The sequence below is a fragment of the Anas acuta genome, chromosome 4 (genome assembly GCF_963932015.1).
Source record: "Anas acuta chromosome 4, bAnaAcu1.1, whole genome shotgun sequence".
NCBI lineage: Eukaryota > Metazoa > Chordata > Aves > Anseriformes > Anatidae > Anas > Anas acuta.
In genome coordinates, this window is record NC_088982.1 from 17,576,894 (window position 1) to 17,598,791 (window position 21,898).

At 34.6% G+C, this 21,898-nt stretch overlaps 1 protein-coding gene across 10 annotated transcripts in view; it reads right to left on the reverse strand.

Moving 5' to 3' along the window:
- Nucleotides 1-21,898, reverse strand: part of KCNIP4 (potassium voltage-gated channel interacting protein 4) — a 431,453-nt gene that overhangs the window by 134,888 nt on the left and 274,667 nt on the right. The window contains exon 1 of one of the 10 annotated variants that reach the window (XM_068680023.1): nt 17,932-18,055. The exons of the other annotated variants lie outside the window; for them this stretch is intronic. The gene's annotated coding sequence lies outside the window, so the exon portion shown is untranslated. Of the gene's footprint in view, nt 1-17,931; nt 18,056-21,898 lie in introns of those variants that run through there. 10 annotated transcript variants of the gene reach the window in all.

The following is a 21,898-nucleotide window of genomic DNA, read 5'->3' on the forward strand; positions in this document are numbered from 1 at the left end:
TAACATAGGAACAAATATAGCATTGTTTAATGCTCGCATGAGCTTTTTTTTTTTTTAAAAAAAAACTTACATACGTCAAGCTAGGACAAGGATGACTCACACAAGTTACCAAGCAGTCTAATGTACAGCTATATAACAACATACTAAATACTCTAAAATGACCCACTTTTTCATTGGATAATAGATTACATACCTACATGTCAGCATTCAGTACAGAGTATATAATGGGCCATAAATCTTCTCCCTGCATTATCTGTATTAATTTACAAGTGCAGGATAAGTAGTATATGCTGCTTACAAAGGGCCAGATAAAGCATTGTTAAGTGTCATCATCAAATAATGTCATGAGTAAGACTGAGCAGAATATGAAGTTCCTCTTCACCCAATGCAACACAACTTGTAGTAATACATTTCATGCAAACCAGGATGGATGTATTATTTACACAACCAATACTAGCCAGGAACTAGGAACTGATGAGAGATTTTTTAGCTAATTTCTCAAAACAGTGTATTTTGAATTTGTCTATTATATTTAAACTGAACTTCCACTTGTTCTTAACAAACGCTAATAAAAGTTTTGCAATTTCCTGTTGCCTTTTTCCTCAAAAAAAAACAAATGGTCAGATAATATTTACCAAAACCTTTTTAAATGAACTCAAGAAATGCCAAAAATTATTTCCATCTTACATTGAAAACAAGATTTCTAGAAACAAGAAAGTGCTTTTAACTAAATATCACAAATGTGAAGGTGTTCAATGCAGTTTTGAGGATATATCTGAAAAAAAAAAAAAAAAAAAAGATTTTCAAGGAGACAAGTGTATTTTCCTGTCTGCCACAAATAATCACTCCTGTTATATTATACCACATCACTTATCACAAATTTATTTGAGAGTAAAAAGATATTTTCACTAAATCCTGAGAGTGTTATAGATATTCAGCACTTTGATATGGTTCATTTACAGATATTATAAACTACCTATACAACATGCCAGAAAAAAAATAATGTACCTGTTACGCTTGCTGTAGTAGGAGGTGCCAAAACAAAAACACCACCAACCAAACACAAAAATCTCACCTACAAAATACTCACAACTGGGAAAAGAAGCAAATGTGCACTGTCACTTTTGTTTTAAATTAAAAAGTAAAAAAATAAAGTTAAGTAAATTTATTACAGCCCCAAACTGAAGAGAATTAATGGTGATTTCTCCAAGATTATACAACACTGAGCAAAAAAAAATAAAAATCTCAAGCAGCTTAGGAGAATTAAAAAAATTGCATTCTATAAATATTTTCCACAGGAATACTATCTCAGTAGAACATACTGCTGATTTGGCACTGAAAAGGTTCTTTGACTTTGCTTCACCAGTGTCCCAAAAAAAAAAAAAAAAAAAAAAAAAAAAGTATTTGAAGTGTCTTTGAACATCCACCATTTTAAAAGTGTTATTACAAAAAAGAGAATGCTGAAATCTCACTGGCAAAGGGCAATTACAAAACTACAGCTCAATGACAGTAATATTTTATGTAGAAATTTGATTATTTTTAACTTCAGATTCCAGAAGTTAAAAATTTACCATATTAATTGCAATTAATCATTAATCATTAAAAATCATTAAAATTAATCATTTACCATATTAATTACATTTTTTTTTTTTTTTAATAAGCTCCTTCTAATTCAGTAACAAAGTGTTATTCAATGCATTCTTCACACACCCACTGGATCAAAACTACAACAAAATTCCTGTCCTCCCATAGTTTTAATATAGAAAGAAAAAAAAACATATTCACCCAGATTAGCGACTTCAGAATATCCCTGAAATTTTTGCTTGTTAGACAAGCAGGCAGTTCTCTAGCTATGATGAAAGATTACACTTCAGAGGCTCTTTTGAACCTATTCATTTGGGATTCAAGAGCCTGCATTCTCGAGCCTGAAATGTAGTCTCATTCACCTCTGGGAAGCAAATGACAGCCACTGATACTTTTAAATGTATGTGGAAAAATAATGCTAATGGTCTGTGATCAAGTCAAAATGGAGCACAGTATGTTGTTTTTAGCAGGTGACAGAATCCTTCACAGCTGGTCTGCTCTGATGTTACAAAATAGATCATAACTTTGCAAAAAGCTTTTCACCTACTAACATGACTTTAAAAATGCTTTTTAATCTCTCTATTCTGTGGTTACTCTGACTGCTTCAGTGCTTTCTACAGCTATTTCTATGTTTACTAGCTCAGTTAATGAAGGGTTACATGATACTAAATCACATTTCTAATATGCTAATGGGGAACTGAATCATAGAGCCTCAAAAAAAAACAAAACAACACACACAAAACAACAAATAACTTCACACACATCACAGAAAAGATGCTGAGAAAAAGAAAGGCCCTTGACAATTCAAATGCAAAGTGAAATGTTTCATTTGAGAAAAAGAGGGAGATTTTTCTTAAAAGAAGTATGAGAGAAACAAAGAGGTTATGACACATTATTAAAGCCTGAAAGTAGAAACTAGAGCTAGTGCAATTCTTCCTCTGATGTGTACCTTGTTGAGAGAGACATATTTATATATATATATATAAGTAGTTTTTAATTGAAATCATAAATTACAAATCTTCCTGGAAAGTTTAAAACACTGCCTGAGTCACCCAATGAAAACTTGGTCTGATTTTTATGGAGCCAAGCAACTTACTGAGATTTTGGAGTAGCAGAACTCAGCCAATTTATTTATTTGTAAATTCTACCTGATCTACACTACAAGAACTAAGACGCTCAGCAAAGACAACAGTGAAGCTGTGAACTGAAGCTGAAATAATCTACACAGAGAAAAAGGAAAAATTTCCTACACGGAGAAAAAGGAACAAATCTGTCTCTGATGACATCTGGATGGTTGACAACTCTTACCATCAGCATTCCTGCCCTACTCAGACCCAGTGGGACCACACCCTGGTCAGCAAGGGCACTCACTGACTATGCTGAGGTCAGCATCAGCTCCTGGCTTATCACTTCTATTGATGCAATCCCCCTGCCATTCTCATCCTTGATGAGTGTTTAAATCATAGTGTTTACATTTGATTGGTCATTTCCTCCCCATACTCCCACAACTAATTTTCCTTTCTTCTTATTATTTACTTATTGATTGGAAGTGCTCTAATGAAAAAATCTGTTTTTAAGTCTACTACTGATAACTAGTAGAAAGGCAACAGTTCCTGCAGTCACACAGCAGTCAAGAGAACTTTTTTGTTTGTTTCCTGTTAGGGATATGACACATTGAAACATCTCTGAAAATGCACTGAAAAAGAGGAGACTTAAAAGCACACATGCTGTTTCTTAGATATACTGTTATGTGATTGCCATGCTCTATTCTGTGCTGCTGCAGCCTTAACTTGACTACTGTGTGCAGCTTCAGGGTTCTGCAATGCAAGAAGGTAATAAAACATTGTAGAGTGTCCAAAGGAGGGCAATGTGCGTGAGGAGTGGCTAAGGTCCCTTGGTTTGTTCAGCCCGGCCGAGGGGAGGCCTCATGGTAGCCTACAGCTTCCTCACAAGGGGAGCGGAGGGTCAGACACTGAGCTCTGCTCTCTGGGGAAGTGACAGGACCCAAGGGAGTGGCATGGAGCTAGGACAGGGGAGGGTCAGGCTGGGGGTTAGGGAAAGGTTCTTCATCCAGAAGGTGGTTGGCACTAGGAGAGGCTCCCCAGGTAAGTGGTCCTTGCAGTCCTCATGGCTCCTGGTGTTCAAGAAGTGTTTGGACAATGCTCTTAGGTATACGGTCTGATTTTTATGAAGCCAGGAGTTGAATTCCATGACCCTCGTAGGTCCTTTCCAACCAGGGATATTCTATGATCATTATACAGGGGTGAGACAAAGAAGCATTAATTGCACATCAAACCTCTTTATGCTGTGAATTTATGCCTCAGAAATTAATGCTTGCACGGTCAATGTCATTAATTGCCTTCAAGGGCTACTAGCACACCTAGAAAAACTAGAACACGCACACAAAATCAATCCCATTTATAAATAGGTGGCTGACAGTTAACACAACCTTTTCTTCTCTTTAGTTTACTGATATTCTCCACCCCCTACATCCCATTCTTTCTGCTCTTCTAGTAAGACAAAGCTGCTTCTGCTTCTTCTCCCACACAGTTCTTAACTCACACTCAGTATCAAATCAAAGCACATTAACAGCTGTATGCACTCAAGTTGCAGGAATACATATTCACATGCTCCAAAGTACATACTACATTGCCTGAGAGAAGAAAGAGGTATTTAAAATGGTTTCTGCAGTCTCATTTCACACCAGGCTTTCATGAGTGCTTTTTTTTTTTTTTCTGCTAAAAAATCACAGAAAGGGACTATCAAGAAGTGCCTAGTCTAACCATTTGCTCAAAGGCAGGCCAGCCTTGAGATAAGATCAGGACACTCAAGGATTGGCCCACCCATATTCTGTAAACTTTTAAAGAAGGTCCAATTTAAGCCAAGCTCTACTTGACTTTGTAAAAAGCCTGAAGCTCACATTTCACTTTGAGACTTATTTCTTGTCCTTCTGATACGGACTACTATGAAGAGCCTGGCTCTGTTTTTCAGGTGATCATATAGAAGCTGGGGGGCTGCTGTTATGCACTTCCTCCATCACTACCCGAGGTCATCTCTTCTCCAGGATGAACAAACCCAGCTCCCTCAGCCTCCCTCCCAGCTCCTCCTCACTGGATGTGTACTCCAGCTCCTGGCCAGCTTGGGGACCTTGTGGCGGTTTTACAGCACTGTATGGGCTGCTGCAGGGAAAGTTAACATTCCAGCCAGATCCAGTACAGACCTCCAGTGAACTCACCTCCTTTTATCAATACTTCACATTAGAGCATCCAAAACTGGATACCTAGATGCAGGCTAATGAGGTGAATAATCACTTCCCTCAGTCTAGTGTCTGTGATCCCTCCTGTTAATAAACCCCAAGATGCTGTTAACCTTATTCAAACTAGCAATATGCCAGACAACAAGGTGAAGGTGTTGCCTATCAGGATCCCCAGATCCTTTTCAGCAAAGCTGCTTCCTAGTCTGTATTCCTTCCCATATACAGGATTTGCTGTTTACCCGTGTTGTATTTCACAAGATTCCTGCTGGCCTATTTCTCTAATCAGTTTAAGTCTCTCCAGACAGTGATAAATCCAATAAGCAAAATCATTTTTTTTGACAACATACATAAATTCTTTGATTTTCACTGTGTTTCCCAAGAGAAGGGTGGAGCTCCAGGTCTTCTCCTCATTTATTAACTAATAGCTTGTGTAAGCATGGGATACAGTCACAAATTCAAAAATATTATTTGCATTTAGAAGTGGCTCAACTGGTCATTGAAACTATAAATAACACCATAAAAGAATCAAATCTAGAGATCCCAAAATACCATCTACTTGTGAGCACTATTTACATGATGGGACACTCACACTCTTCAAGTGGCTTTTTTCTCCTAAGACTGCAAGATAAGTAATCTTGCATTTAAAACACTGCAGTTAAGACAAATCTTTCTATATACATATATACATATATTATGTGTGTATATACATACACACCCAAACATTAAAGCACCTTAATACAATTTATCCAAATTTTGAGAAAGGAACAACAATCAGAGTTGTAAGATAAATACACTTATATAAAAACTCCTAATGACTAAATACTTTTTAAATAGCAGTATAAAATAATTGCATTTACTTGTCTTCTTTATCTCAACTAAGAAAAAATGTTTCTCCTTCAAAATATCATCTGAAGGTTGTAATAATGCTTTGCAATCACTGTTTCAAAATACGTCCCAGTACATTTTCTTTACTATCCATATGATATTACCTACAGCATCTGTTTAGAATTTGTAACTGTTCCTAGCTCTAATATAATTATTAGGGAAAAAAAAAAAAAAAAAAAAAAAAAAAAAAAAAAAAACCTTTTCCTTTAATGTCAAAAAACATTTCTTCTACAAATTTAGAAAAAAAATGTATTAAAACTGCAGTTTTATCATTCACCTTAAACACTGTCGAGTAAACAATAAGAAATACATCATTCAAGAAAAGGTGGTTCAAAGTTTGTAAAAAACAAAGTTAAGGTTTGTAAACCATCAGGCTACTATTTTCTTTTTTTTTTTTTTGGTGAACATTTATATCCTGAACTTCAGAGTAGAGCTTCAGAAAACAAGTCAAAATTAATTACATGATCATACTTAATGTGAAGTTTATTAATATTAAAAACTATATTAAATCCCACTCATCAGGCATCATTACTTCATTATATCAGCATTCACAAGAGAAATCAAGGTAATACAGCCATATTAACAACCTGGGTGGTGCCACACTACAGCATGTGGAATACTGGGGTAGCAGTGAAGGTACTGAATACAACCTAGATACAGATTTTTATCCCACCATTATCATCATACTGTAAATTTCCATGGCCTCAAGGAAATAGCATGTGGCACCATTAGAATTATGGCTGCCAAATTTTCCTGTGGTGCAATCCTTTTTTTCATCCCTGTTAGATTAACTTTTTCTGCAAACTTAGCAATATGATACTTGTGAAGAAATAATTGAATTGTTGAAGCCTAAAGACATTATTTTTTTCAATTATCACATTTTTATACTGTCCAGCAACCACTAAAGATCAACTTTATCTAATATAAAACCATTCAGTATTTCCATATATCTTTGGAAAACCAGGGAAAATACAAAGGAGCTTGACTAAGGTAAAATTAAATGAAAATTTTCAAAAATATTTGGCAAAGCATTTTTTTTTTTTTAAAGAGAGAAGTGAAATTCAAAAAGAAACAAAGAGATCATTGGGAGAACAGGAGTCCTGCATTCTCCATAAAGAAGTCCATTTAAGGAGCTCCATATCACTTTTATGCCATTAAATCCCCCAGAATCAAAAGATTCAAAGCTGGTTGCAAAGAGATTGACTTCCACAGAAACACTTGCTTTTAGTGCTGTGTTCTGTATCATCACCCTATCTTCAACAATCCTGTTAATGAATTAATGAAACATCTTCTTAAAACATTGGGATATTTTTTCCTCTTCCTGCTCCTACTGGAGAACTGTCTCACTCTTAACTTAACCTGTCACTCATGCCAACTTTACCATTTACTTTACATACTATTTTTTCTTCCTTTTGAACATATCTCAGTCCTGCTTTCTGTTTTGCTATACTAAAGGGATCAGCTTCTTTCAGTGTCCTCTTGTATGAGAGGCTTTATTTCCCCTGTGGCCCTAGATCATTCATTACACCTGCACCACTTTAAATTCATCTCTCAACAGCAAACCCAGCAGGAAACAAACCAGTCCTGTGTGCATGCTGGGCACTGTGGCTTCCGTTTCTTGGGACCATGGGGAGAGGACTCACCAAGATTTGCATGCCTGTGCTCACAACTACTGGATCATTCACACTGCAGCCATGCCAGCATGTGTTTCAAATTCACCTCAATTTTGAGATGTTCAATACATGTAAAAAAAAAAAATCCTGACACAAATATCATACATGTATTTGAAATGTTAAAGGTACTTTTTGATTTTTGAAAAATAATCTGTTCTCATAAAGATTGTGGTGCTACATTTTTGAAACTAGAGTGGACCCTATCTCTCCTTTCAGTCTGTACTGGTACAGCTGAAGACATTCCCCTAAGAGAGACCTGCATTCAAACCCCCTCCTGCACTCAAGGAACTTCAGAGCATCCAATGCAGTGACAAATAAGAAGTTTTAGGTTGTCTGGTTGGTGTGTTGGTTCTTTCTGCACTTGAAAAATAAAAATCAATCCAAAATACAGAAAGCCTGTCAAAATTTATTAGGGCGGAAGAAAAGAAAGTGTGAGCATAAATTCATAGGTATAGGCTAAGATATCACGTATCATACTGGATCGGATGTGAAATTTGGACTTCTGTCTTGGGCTGTGCACAATGTTAATTTCAAGAAAAAATAGATTTCAGAGACTGCTAAAGATGTAAAATCATTTTCAAATACCTGATAATCAGATATAGAGTCTGGCAAATATAGGAGAAAGCTGTGTAAAACTAAAATGTTTTTGCTTTTTCAATACAATATTTCACTGTTTTTGAGCACGACTGTAATAGTTGGGATACATCTGCTCACTATCATCTGTAGTATCTCCTACTTATCTTGAGAACAGATGGAGCCTCAGTAATCCTCAGCAGATCTTATTGAAACATATTTTGGAACAACATCATAATTGGAACACATGATATTTCATTGATGAAGGGGAAAAAAACAACAATAACAGCAACAAAAACAACCTAATTTACTGGCAAAACCAAAAGGACAAGACACAAAAGACTCCAGCATTAAAAGAACTCCTTATTTTTCTGTAGAATTATATCAATTGAGGTTTAAAAAATTATTGGAAGATTTGCTGTTGTTGTAATGAACACAGGTATTTGATTTGGAAGTTTTGCTTCCTGGATGTTTTTATGTTAAAGCAATAAAGCAGCAGGCAAAGCAACTAACCGCATTTAAAGCATAATACTATTTTAAAATTGCTGGTTAACCATAGCAGAGAGTAATCACTTTTGTTTAACATTTGCATTTCAGTTTCTGTCATTTACTTATGAGAACACCAAAGACTTTTTCAAGCAGCTTAGACGTAAGGTACAACACAGTCATTCTATTCAAAGAGCATTTTAAGGAATGACATGCAATACAGTGTTCATCTGAACTTTGCTGATTCCTTTCTTGTTCATGGTACACTAAAGTTTGCTGTGAGGCATGACTATACACATTCACCTTCCTTTTTTTTTTTTTTTTTTTTTTGGTAGAAACTTAGCAGTTTACTCCCAGCAGTTTCATCTCCTGCATAAAATAGCAATTTAATGAGCTATACAAAGGAGAAAGTGCTTCTTCCCTCAAGTACTCTATACAGGTGCACCTGGTTGATGACTTACCATCTGGCCCAGTGCAAATTCTATGTTTTCCATGCAAGAAAAACATCCAGCCACATGTGGCACTTACAGTTTAGCTAAATAAATCAGCTTTCTGCCACTGCGTAGCAGCAAACCTTCAAGCAGAGCTTATTGACTGTGTCTGATTGCATGTTCTTAAGAGCCTTGTTACAGTCAATAAAAAGCATAAGAATGATGACACTGTTAGGAGAAGAATACATTTCCATATAGAGAAATTTGTAAGTTATGGTCACTCAAATTTCAACATAGCATTTTATGGTAATCTGTAAAGGTAACCTAGATATCATTTTCCTACATGGTTGTGTGAAGGTAAACACATACTAGATGAAGTATTTCAACAAACCCCTATCCTTATTGAGTTTTCTACTTTGTGAAGCTGTATAGGGTAAACAGTACATAATTTGAGAACCACAGTTAAAAGAACTGCTGTCACTTCTGGCAGTTCTGTAACTGTTCCTGGTGGAGCAGATTAAAAGACAGATTGGCTTGCCTATGGAAAACAGGTTGCTGAAGTAGAAAGGTCTTTATAAGACAAAAAAATATACTCTAGAGCCACGAAAGAAGATAGCACTAGAGAAAAGTATAAGTAAAATAAACATTTTCTTTAACTAATGGAGTGGATTTCAAGATACTTCCCTCAAAAGTATTTCATGATTAGGTTTTCATCAATAATATAAACTTGGATGTCACTTCACATGAATACACCAACACTTAAGTTCTCTTGGAACTTAAAATATGGAGATCCAAAACAACTGTGACAGCTGCCCATCTCTTTTTGCCCTTTACTGAAAGTACTAGAAAAGTGTATACTTGCAGAATGACATCTGTTGCTTTGATGTTTTCCTCCCATCCCTTCCTTTATTCCTATTCCAATACTACAAGATCTAAATCTTGTGACATCTCTTACTTATCAAACTACTCCAGATGACTCAGAACCATTTCTGTGTAGATGAGCAGACTTTAGTACTCAGTGTTGTATCCCTTTTATGGAACTCTGTCCCTTTTGTTTAGCAGCAATAATAACAGGTACTTAAGACCTCCATCTAATGCATTTCCCAAATATTCCTCCTCTCTTCTGTTTTGCTGAGGTCACATTCCTGAGTCTTTGAAAAGAATAATAAGCACAGAAATTGCTGGTTGTAACTGGTTGTAATAATTCCCATTTTATAACACAATAGTTAAAATGGATTTTGTAATTTTCAAAGTTCCCTGCCTGTTTGAATATATTGAAACCTTTTTAGCACTAGCTCTGGGGTGTGCTAAAAAGCTTGCTATCAACACATAAATAACAATTCCTTGAAAAGATTGAGTGCTAACATACTTTTCCTTCTGAGCCTTAAAGCAACTTAAAAAATGGGACTGAGTATATAGAAAAAAGTGTTACCAAACTACCTAAGAAAATATTAGGTTTTAAAGTTCAGATGCCAATTTTGTTTCTAAATACTTACTGGTTGCTTCATGGTATGTTCTATCTTGATTTGTCTTGAAAATATGATCTAGCACCACCAAGAAGGAGAGTTTACATGTGATATTCAGCTTTATGGCCATTTCTAGAAAAAAATCTTTTTGTACAGTGAGAAAACCTCTTACTGCAGTAAGCAGTCAAGATGATGTATAATAGGACATAGAATTTAAGGTAAATAATATTTTCGTGAATTCCCATATTTTCAGGCTACTGAACTAAACAAAATATTAACAACTAGCTACAGTTAGCAATAGTTGTAACAACTGCTCACACAAGAACAGCAAATATAATCTTATAGAAATTTGTTCAGAAAGTAAAATGTTTTTCAGTTTGCAATGGCCTTCATAATTATATGACAATAGAGCTTAACAACTATTACTCTCTGATAGCTTTTCAACAATCCTTTTGAAGCTAGCAGATATAAATGTAGTTATTAATTGATAACCATCCAGTTTTAAACACAAACAACAAAACCACACTAATCAAATCAGGATGAATGAGTCTGGAGCCATAATTGCCATCTTGTTCCAACCCAACCCTGGGTCCATTAAACTGTCTTGCATCTCTCCTTTCTCCTCAACAGATGTTGAATCAGATTATGATTGCTCCTTAATATCAGAGCTGGCCTGCTCTAGAAAGTTCTGAGAAAAAAAGCACGTGTTTTTCCTCACACCACCCCCCTATTGTATTTTAACTTTTCAGAAAATGAACAGATTTCAGTTAGATCCTGGATTCCTTAGAAAGAGGTAATCTCAAATATGTAACTAAGCTGAAAATAAATTAACATAGCTTCTGCCAGCATTTATTGTGCTTTTTTCACATATTGGTATTTATTTAAAACCAGTGACTGGGTTGCCACAGTGCAATCTGGAATTTTAGATCTACTCCCAAGCACAATCAGCAATCTTGTGATGGGAGCCTGAAAGCACACAATAATTACAAAAGCTTTACTGGAGAAAACAAAAAAAAAAAGAAAAACAAACAAACAAACAAAAAAACACACTTCATATCCCCCTAGTAGAAATCTACCATGTAGATTTGCACACTACTGTGTTTTCAAACTTCATTTCTAAAAAGTATTTGGAGTTACTCAAAATTTTCTTCACCAAATACAAGCAGCATTAAGGAGCTAGTTCTCAGAAGTGCTAAGCATTCAGGTCTGAACAATCAGACTGGTTTAAATGGGATTTCATTTTAGAATAAGTAAAGAGAAAGCACTTTAAAGTACTAGACCTTTGCACATGTACAGGCTATCTAGTAGTCCTCATTAATACCAGTCATGTGACTGTACAACTCATGAATACTCTGATGAAAAAATTGCTCCAGTTATCCAGAGAATTCACCATGAAATTGAACACTACAATTAGAACCACTTAAGTACGAGAAATTGTAATTTCCTCATTTTCAGAGCCAATTTCAAATAGAGTATTGACTCTGTAGCTATTCACTTTCTATAGAACAGAACCGAACAGAAAAAAAAAAACTCAGTAAGGCTTCATCCTGATAAAAAAAAAAAAGTCCACAAATATTTAACATTTTAGAAATAATACTTACAGAAAGTAAGGTTTTTACTTACAGAAAGTAAGGTAAACCAAGTACAGGTTTTCAGTTTAGGAAAGCTGCAAGAAGGCAGTTGAAGTTGTTTGCTTCCCCAAAGCAAACACTTTGGTTTTGTTTTGGTTCCTATTCTTACACAAGAAAAAAGTCTAGATGGAAACACATGCACACACTCATCGTCTTTTGACTCTTCCCTGTTCTTCAGCCAGAAAACTTGCATTTTTCCATACGTTAGGAATGTTTTAACAATTCGTGTCCATAAAGAACAGTCCTGTCTGCCTCTGGGCCCTGCACTGGCAATTTAATTCTTGAACCACAGATGCAGTATGTCCCAGTCTCCCCCTCATTCTAGTCAATTTATCACGTCCTCAGAAAATACTCCTCAAATTTATGAACCTGTTTGCTTTTGTTATTCTATTCTATTCTGACTTCTATTTCTAACAGTTACAGCCTTTTTTTTCAAATTTATGAACCTGTTTGCTTTTGTTATTCTATTCTATTCTGACTTCTATTTCTAACAGTTACAGCCTTTTTTTTTTCTGTCTTCTTCGAGATTAATTTAACACTGCTATAGGTGTGACTGTCCCTGTGAATGGCTGGTGAAGAATGTTTTAATTACTCGTGAAGTGTCAATAAGAAAGCTATTTGTGTTTGTATGAAGTCTTTGATGTCTGGGGGTTTCAGAACAACTGATAACAACTAGTGACTGTTATGGGATACTATGCAAGCCTCTGGTGGCCAAGAGATTAAGAAGAAGAAAAAAAGAAGCTGAAGGATGGCTGGGAGACAAGACCTGAAGGGGATGTTCTATAAACTTGATATGGGGCCAAAGGAGTACAAAGGGGAAGGACGAGAAAAAAACTTGGAGAGGAAGACTACGAGCCTTCAGCATGAAAGACCCCTAGAGACCCCCAGATGGACCACCGGAGACTGATGCGCATGCTCCATCAGGAGGGACTGGACCCCGGAAGCTAATTATAATAACCTGTTTTTTTTTTTTTTTTTTTTTTTTTTTTTTTTTTTTTAGAAGTAGTAATGAATATGTATTAGTCTAGGAGCATAAAAATCAGCTATTTGATATAACTGGTGTGCGTCCTGGTGGAGCGGAGACTCCCGGTGCACCCAGCGCTATTTGCTTACTTCTATTCTTTTAATGAATCCTATTTTTTTTTATTTAATCCTATTTTGAAGATTGAGCCATTTCTAACACATATTTCTTCATTACATGCCTAACAACACAGTGTGAGGCTGGAGCCCTTCAGCCTCCCATTGTCCTTTAGAATACTCTTTCAAGTTGGCCATGGCATTCTTAAACAAAGTTATATAAAATAGTCATATAAAATAGCTCTTGTACTGCTAGACTTCCCAAGGCATGTATCCAAATAAGAAAATAGGAATAAGGCAAATCCTTCAGTGTTCCCCAAACTGAAATAGAATCAACTATTTAATAACCTGAAAGTATTACACCTTCTTGAATCTCATTGCAATAATCTCAAATTTAAATTTTAGTCATTTGCTGTTGTTCCAAGTGAATATTATCTCTTTACTACTACAGAGTGAATGAGATCCATTTAATCTTCATTGTTATAATCAAATGCCATTAACCTAAACTAGGAAGGTGTGAAATTAATATTGCGTAAGCCACAAATTTCAGCATTTGTTGAGGGATAAAGATTTTTTATTAGTATTTTTTGAAGCACCAGAATATAGGTTAATAGCTTCAAGAGAGCTGAAGAGCGAATTTTTCCAGATTACTCAACAATCTTTAAATTTATTGCTTTTAAACAAGAGTGTTGTTTAATCCAGTTATTCAATTTATGCCAGAAATTCAGTTTAGCATAACATTTGCAACTTAATTAAATGCTAATAAAATACATCACTCATATCATCTGTAGACCAGAATGTGGGTGGCTCAATTACTTCAGCGTTTACAGCTCATTGACTTGTGAAGGGCAAATAGAAACTTTTTCACATTACTAAACAGCAGGTATTTGTGAACTAACACAAGAGGAAGACATGAATGCTTTGTCTCAGATTCCAAAAATGGAAGGTGTTTCCCTTATGATAAAAGGAAACAAAAAAAGCAAATCTATTAGGATCAATAATTAAGACATTTTAAAAAGAAGAGAGGTAGCACTTCAAGGGGACCTGTTTTGTTTGTTTGTTTTGTGTGTTCTATTAATCAGTAAATATCTGTATCGATCTTAGTCTTGTGTTGGCTCTGATTTTTAGATATATATTATATTGCAGGTGGTTTTGCTAGAACTATTAATTGTTATTTTTTCCCTACCTTTTTACAAATCATTAAAATATACAATAGCTCATTAAGGCCTGGTGATATTTTTGCATATTCTTGGTATTTTCCTCCAAGTTCTGAGCAGGTGAAAGAAAAAAAAAATAAATCACAAACGACATTTAACGTCCATTAAGCTAAGGAAAAACAGGCAGGCATCAGTCAGTGCAAGATTCATAGTCCCCCATCTAATCTTCCCTCAGACTGATACTAATATATGTATTATAGCTACAGATACTAATGGAAAGCTGCCATCCTTTAGAGAGTAACGTTAGAGTATTTAAGTTTTTTTTTTTCCCCAATAATTAGAAAATAAACTTTCATTACATAAGGTAAAAAAAAATATATATATTATTAGTTTTTAAAGAGTGATATTAAAAGGACCATTTAACAGTAAACAACCAAGGAATATCACTTTGCAAAATTTACTGCTCCTACAGCTGATTTGGATGCAGTAGGTACTCTTTAGATTGATGGCAATACAACAACTCATATTTTCAGTATGTAGAAGACATAAATTAAACCTTTTCCCTTGAAAGAGAAAAAAAAAACAAAACACACAAAACAACAACAACAAAAAAAAAACCAACAAACAGTCCTGTAAATGAACTTCAAATAATCAGATAAATGAAATATGAGACTAAGAAAGTGGCCACTAAAAACTCAAGAAAAAATATTTTATGCATGATCACAGCTAATAATACATAGATTAGAGAAGGAATGAATACTTTTATTAGTAAATTAAGCACTCATAAATGGGGAGTGTTATATCAAGAGAATGGAAAACAGAATAGGACATTTTAGGGGAATCATTAAAAAAACAAACAAACAAAAAACAGAAACAGATCCAAAGTCAAGAGAAATTCACAGAAGAGAATAAAACGGCAAGATAGCAAGAATAGGTAGAAAATGTATAGAGTACTAAATCTTCTCTAAACCCTATAGTATTGACAGGAATTTTATGTTTGCATTTCAACTAGTCTGGTTATTTGCATGTGTGTGTGTGTGTTTGGTGATCAAATGCATGAACAAAATCAGATGTGGCTACATGCTTTTAAATTGCAGAATAATAAGAATATATATATATATATTTACAGGTTTTCATATAGTTGTCATTGTGCAAACTGGAAAGCATGAACTGGCAGAACCTAATCTAACTCTTATAAAAAGAAAAATCAGAAAAAAAAAATCATTATTAAAAGTAAAGCATAGTTGTGCCCCTCTCTCTCCCATTATTTTTTCTAACTGTAGTTTCCAGTTTTAAGGTCAAACATTATTTGCAGGCACCACATTTTTAATATGTCATGCTGCACAAGTCTTGTCACCATACAAACACAGACTATGACATCCCATAATACTAATGCTCATCATAGCATAGCACATGAAAATGGATGACAAAAAACAGATGAGAAAGGAGAAAACCAAACATATCAGAGGGTGATGCATCCCATTCAGAAGCAAGTTCCAGTAAGTAAACACAATCTGAAACAACTCAAACATCAGGAAAAAAAAATGGGTTATGATAAGGGAAACACCTTGATTTTACTCTCTGTGTTATCATTAATAATCATTATATACCATGATTTAGACAGCTGAATATTTGTAAAATGAGTTATGTCTGAGGTATTACTCTGTTTGCAACATTCCAAAAAAACGTAGACCATCAACTATGCATGAACTTGACAGTGACTCATAACACACTCATAAATATGCTTCCGTTAGCTAACAGAGCTCACCACCAGGGAGAAAATATTAAAGTATAATAGAAACTACAGTATAGGAAAGTAAAGGGAGAGTGGAAAATGTTATAGCTAAGTATCCAAACATTTTCAGAAAGACTGGTTACTTACCTGCAAAAAATATGAATTAGTGAGGTTAAAAATTAAGACAAGTAAAATCCTTTGCCTTCAGGAGTTCTTACTGTTGTAGAGTCATTAAGCCCAAAGATAAAGCAAGCAAGACTTACAAGAGAAATTTTGTGGACTGTGTAAAGTAGTAAGGAGGTCAGACAATCATCTCTGAATAAGGTTAAACTAGGATATTTCTGTGACGTAAAAAATTATACCCCACTAATCTCTTGAATACTTTGAATGAGTCGATAAAACAGTTGCACAGAGACATAAAAAAGGTCATTGAACTCAAATCACAGCTGTATGGAGGCTAAGATTTTAGATGATGATAGAGAAATCTTCTCAACTCTTTGATTCAAGTCCAAGATTTTTGCATACAACACTACAGAAATTTTGCTCAGGATTATATCTCATTTTACTATATCCTTAACATCAGTTAAATTAAAATGTCTTATTTACAAGAGAAAAGAGGCTAAAGGGAGGTGTTGTTCTTTCACTGTTATTTTCTTGTTAAAACAATCCAATCCAAACACAATCCAATTGAACCTTTTGAAGAAAATTCTAATTGACCTCAATTTACTGTGTTAAATTCTTAAAGTTACTAAACTATTGTGCAAGCAGCAGTAATAAATCAGTTTGTCTTAATGCATTTTCTGAGAATTAATAAATGAGCATCAACATTAAAAAAGCTACTATAAAAATCATTACAAACTAATCAAAATTGAGTATTTCATGTCACAAATGTCACATTACTTGATAAATCAATACATTAAAATATTCATTTTGCAACCCAAATTATCAAAATACATTATCAAATCAATCTTTGGCTTATCTGAAGAATAAATTACATAACCTTAATTCTTAATGTGAAAGCTGAAGGATATTTTTTCCTTTGAACTAAAATTTCAAATAATACTCTAGCCGGAACAGCAATCCCAACCTAGTGGTGAAGAACCCAAATACTCTTCTATTTCTGTTGCTCAAGATCTTTCCCAGGTCAAGCAGCCAAATTGATTTAGCTGGTTCTAAAGCACCAAAAAATAACTATTCCAGCTCAGTACGACAGCACTTCCTTGTCAAATTTCTGCTCAGGAGTGATTATTTTCTTCTTGCTTCCCCTTGTACACAGTAACACAAAATATGTACAAGGACCTTGCCTGGAGCGACAAATGAACTACTCTTGCAGTTCTATACATCAGAATCCAATAACCCTCCTTTAACCTTCATGACAATTAATGACTTTCAGATGTCTGCCAGTGAGGTTTCAGAGAGGTATTCAAGGTGCAACATAAATTATTTTCCTGTATTTCCAGATTTTGCTGTATCAGGGGAGACATTTCACCCATAAGAAAACACTAAATGATCCACACGTCAGGCTTGGTGGCCCCCTGCCCTGACACATATGAGTTACAGTAGTTCTGAATAAGCCTAAGGTTAACCTCATAGCAAGTACCATTTACTTCTCAGTAGTTTCCTCAAAGGCTGCCTCATTTTTGTACTGTCAGAAAAAAACAACTAGCCACAGGACATCATCAAAATTTAGCTTTGCAGAAATGTTGAATATGTTTACTCTGCGGAAGGATCCCATTTTCACTGGAGTCTTGACTTCTGCCATTCATCACCAGTAAAAGTAGTAGTTTAAATAGGAGAGTGTATTAAAAGATGACATTTCATCTAGTTCACATTCTCAGTGTTTGATCTCTGGAACATTAATGGCAGTGAGAGGTAAATTTTACAGGGACAACTGAGGGAAAATAATAATAATAAATCTATGTTTAGGCAAGCAGAGGGAAAGAACAACATAGATATGGTTTTCAGTCCAGAACTTACAATTAGATGCTTGACTTGATCAGTTTTGCTCATGCAGCAGTGCTGACAAAGTGCTGCTAACCAAGTCACAGACAGCCAGCTCCAAATCTTCAGTTTTGCCAGAGCAGGCAATCCCAGCCACAGATTACTTCCTAGGTGAAACAACACTTTTTTTTTTTTTTTCTTCCCTCCCTCCTGCCCCCAAAATAACAGAGTCCACAGTAAAAATCTTCAGCAGCACAGCTGCGGAGGTCAATGTCACCTACTTCTAACTTTACCAGACATATGCCTGTAAAGCTTAGTCATGGTGAGATATGTATGTAGACAAAAAGCATTGTAGAAAGCAGACGAAAACAGAAAGGATTACAAAAGCAGACCATAGCAGAGGTCACATAAGACTTGCTACCCAAGCATTATGCAAAAGATGTGTCTTCCTAAAGGGTAGCTTTGAAAACATTGTGTAGGGCATCTTCAAAGCAGGAATTAAAATATCCAGTAAAGTGGGGAATACATACAAAATTATTTTCATAGACATTACATCAGTTTGCAAGAAAAGTTGTGTTATAAATACTCATGTTAGCTATTGTGTGTTTGCACTGTCTGCAATGCCTATGACTTTTAAGGGAAAACAAAACAAACAAACAAACAAAAAACAAACAAACAAAAAAAAACATTCTAGACATTTTCTCTGAACATGAAATACGTTATTTCTTTATGACCTAGACTGTGGAGAGCACTTGGAGACTCAAAAGGCAGTGTTTGAAACTGTTGGCTTTTCCCTAGAATCTTCTGTGCTCATTAAAAAGAAAGAACTGTCAGAACAAAGACTTCTAAGCACAGTTTTAAAGAAATAATTTCTTGGCAGTTTGTAACCCCCTAGTGAGCAAGCTTAGTTTCCAACACTGGTAACAGATCGTACATACATCATTCTAAGGAATAATATATACCTAAAACTTACGTTTCATTATAGTGATTACAATACTTGTCAGAAATTGATGGTGGACTTACAGTCCTGGCAGTTACATAGGGTGGGCTTTGTGCAAATAAGTAGTTTGTAACAAGTTCATAGTGCAATTGCTTCTTCTAGATATTTTTTTCAAATGAACATCCTTCCCACTGGAAACACGTTGGTTTGGGAATCAGAGATACATCATCAGCAATAAATTGTGCTTTTTTTTTTTTTTTTTTTTTTTGCTTTTTTAAGAAATGGAAAAAGTGACAAAACATGGAAAACTACAGAGCCACCAGTTTCACGTGGAACTTTGTCAAGTAAAACATCTCAAATTTTAATTTGTTTTCACACACTTCTGAAATTAAGCACTCAGTGTGCTTGATGACTAACGAAGCCTTTGAAACTGGTTATGAAGATTTCTGTGTTAAGTCGGTAGTAAAAAGTTTAAAACAAAATTCTATTTCTTTGTGCATTAATTAGATGGTTATGATGTGGAGATCCTTGCTAAATGACAATTTTTCAGATTAAAAAAAATAAATCTCCAAGACAAAGAACAAAAAGAAAAAAATTCCTCCAGACAAGTTAAAAAGCAGAGAAATCACTTTTGAGGTTCCCAAGATATACAGCGTTTGGGACTAGAACACTGGGGAAGCATCAATAACATAATCTTTATGTTCCTTCACAACTGCTTTTACCATTATAAAGGCCGCTCACAGAGAATTGTTTGGAAGTGAGATGAACTGTTGATGTTAATACCTACAATACCCCCCCATACTCTTTAATCAAAGCAAAGTTAAAACCAAAACCAGGACTGCTTTCTATTCAACAACCATTTGTATTAATTATGTGTGCACAATAGGGTGGGTGAGAAACTTGGAGGAAAACAAACAAACAAAAAAAAACATTGAAATTTCCTTTACTAATCTTGCAATTGATTACCCTGAAAAAGAAATGAGCGTATCATTGAGAGGTTGTAGTCAATTAGAAATTTAAGAACTATTGACACAAATTTGATACACTCATCCTACTGTTAAATATAATAATAATGCACATCCAAAGCAAAGAGCTATACTTGAGCAGTCTACATTTGGCATAACTTGATATAAGGAAGCAGAAGAAATAACCTGCATAACCTAGGTAAGCCCTGAACTGCTGACATGCAACTTTGGTTATATTTTTAGGTTCATCTGTTGTAAATTCTTTTCTTTGCAATTTTCTCTCTCTGCAAATTTATTACCTGTGCTAAATCTATTGAAGTGAAGCAAAAAATCTCATTCACCACTGTGTGGGAACTCTTTATAATGTGAGCATATTTATAACATTCCATTATGTATCATGTAATGGAATCAACGTTTTATGATTTTATGATTTTAAACATTCTATTCTTATATAAAAATATAAGAAAGCAGTAAAAAGCATTTATTTGAAATTCCTACTAGCTTTTTTCTGTCATGTTGCTAGTACAGAAAAGTTCAAAAAGTTATTTCTGAGATTCTTAAAAAAATAATTTGAAAAAGCAGAAAAGACAAATTAGTTTCCTGTGAAAACCAGTATGCACTTATGGAAAAAGACAGATAATGCTTGCAGTCTGGTAATATCAGACTCAGTAATGAGACTTTGTAATCTCAGTCTACGCTCTTTGTTTTTAATTGCTTCCTTGTGCTTCTTAATTTTATGTTGCCACCAAATATGCATATTGGTGGTCTCCTCTACCAGCTTCAAACTCCTTATGAAAGAGAACAGTGAGTAGATAGACAGTTCCCACTTTGGTTTATCTTTCTACTCTGATCTTTTCCCTTGGAATTAGGAATATATATATATATATATATATATATATGAATATAATTCCATATTATAATATATAATTCATAATTCCATATATATATATATATATAGGGCTTAAGCAATTTTTGAAATACAAAAGACTCTGTCCTTATAGACAGCACTAGATATGCCATGTCAAAAATAAGATTGAATGAAAATACACTATATACATGTAGCTATAAGCCTGCCTAGTTTAGTTGTCATGACAAATTTGACATCCAAATTCAATACTCTAATTGGAGTCTATTTGCATTGCAAAGAGAGCTGATTAAATGGTTCACTGCTGCAGAAAGGGTAATTCCATTCCTCCTCCTCCTCTCACCTTGTGACCCTGTGTGTTCCCTTTTATTAGGCCTGTTACTTGCCTGATTGCATGGTAAACTTATTTAACTATCAACATAAAGGGGGAAAAATCATTTTCTATGTCAAGGTAGTTTTCTACAGGTTACTGAACAGAATTTGTTTAGCATATGGTCAGAGAAGGAATAAAACTAGCACATAAAAAACACAGAAACAGAGGACAGATAGGACCCTTATCCATAGCAGTCTCTCCCTAGCTCTTCAGCTGACAGAAAAAAAAAAAAAAGTTACTGAGAAGCTCAAGTTTGTCACTGATTCTGGTAGTCGGAACATGTTTACTCTATGCATTTTAGATCATACAGCATAATATAGGCAACAGATAAAAGATCTCCTCGGATATAAATCATCTTAAATGACATACATAAAAAGCAGCTAAAGTAAGTTATTATAAAACTTTTTTAAACTATATTTTGAAGATGAATCCACTGTAGATCACATTTTACAGAATTTTGAGCATTACATTCTGCAGAGAGAGTAATTTTTGTAGCTTTGCTTGGGTTCAGAAAGGAGGGCTTATATATGAGTGACAGAGGAGCTTAGGTATATATACAGTGAGAAAAGCGTACAGTCACTGGGATAATCAGTAACTAAATAATTTCCTGGAAAAAAATGTAATGAATTGTAAGTACATGCCTTTATGATATATTGAACAATATTCTTTTTTTTTTTTTTTCAAATACCTATGAGAGAATAATTATTAAAATAAATTAAAAGCTAACCATTTCCTTATTAACTTGGTGAGCATATTGCTATTATTTGGGATGACTTTTTCCTCAGATTTTTTAGCTTTGATAATGGGATATTGAATCTTAGTCTTCTAACATGTTTTTATTTTTATACATATGAATCAAA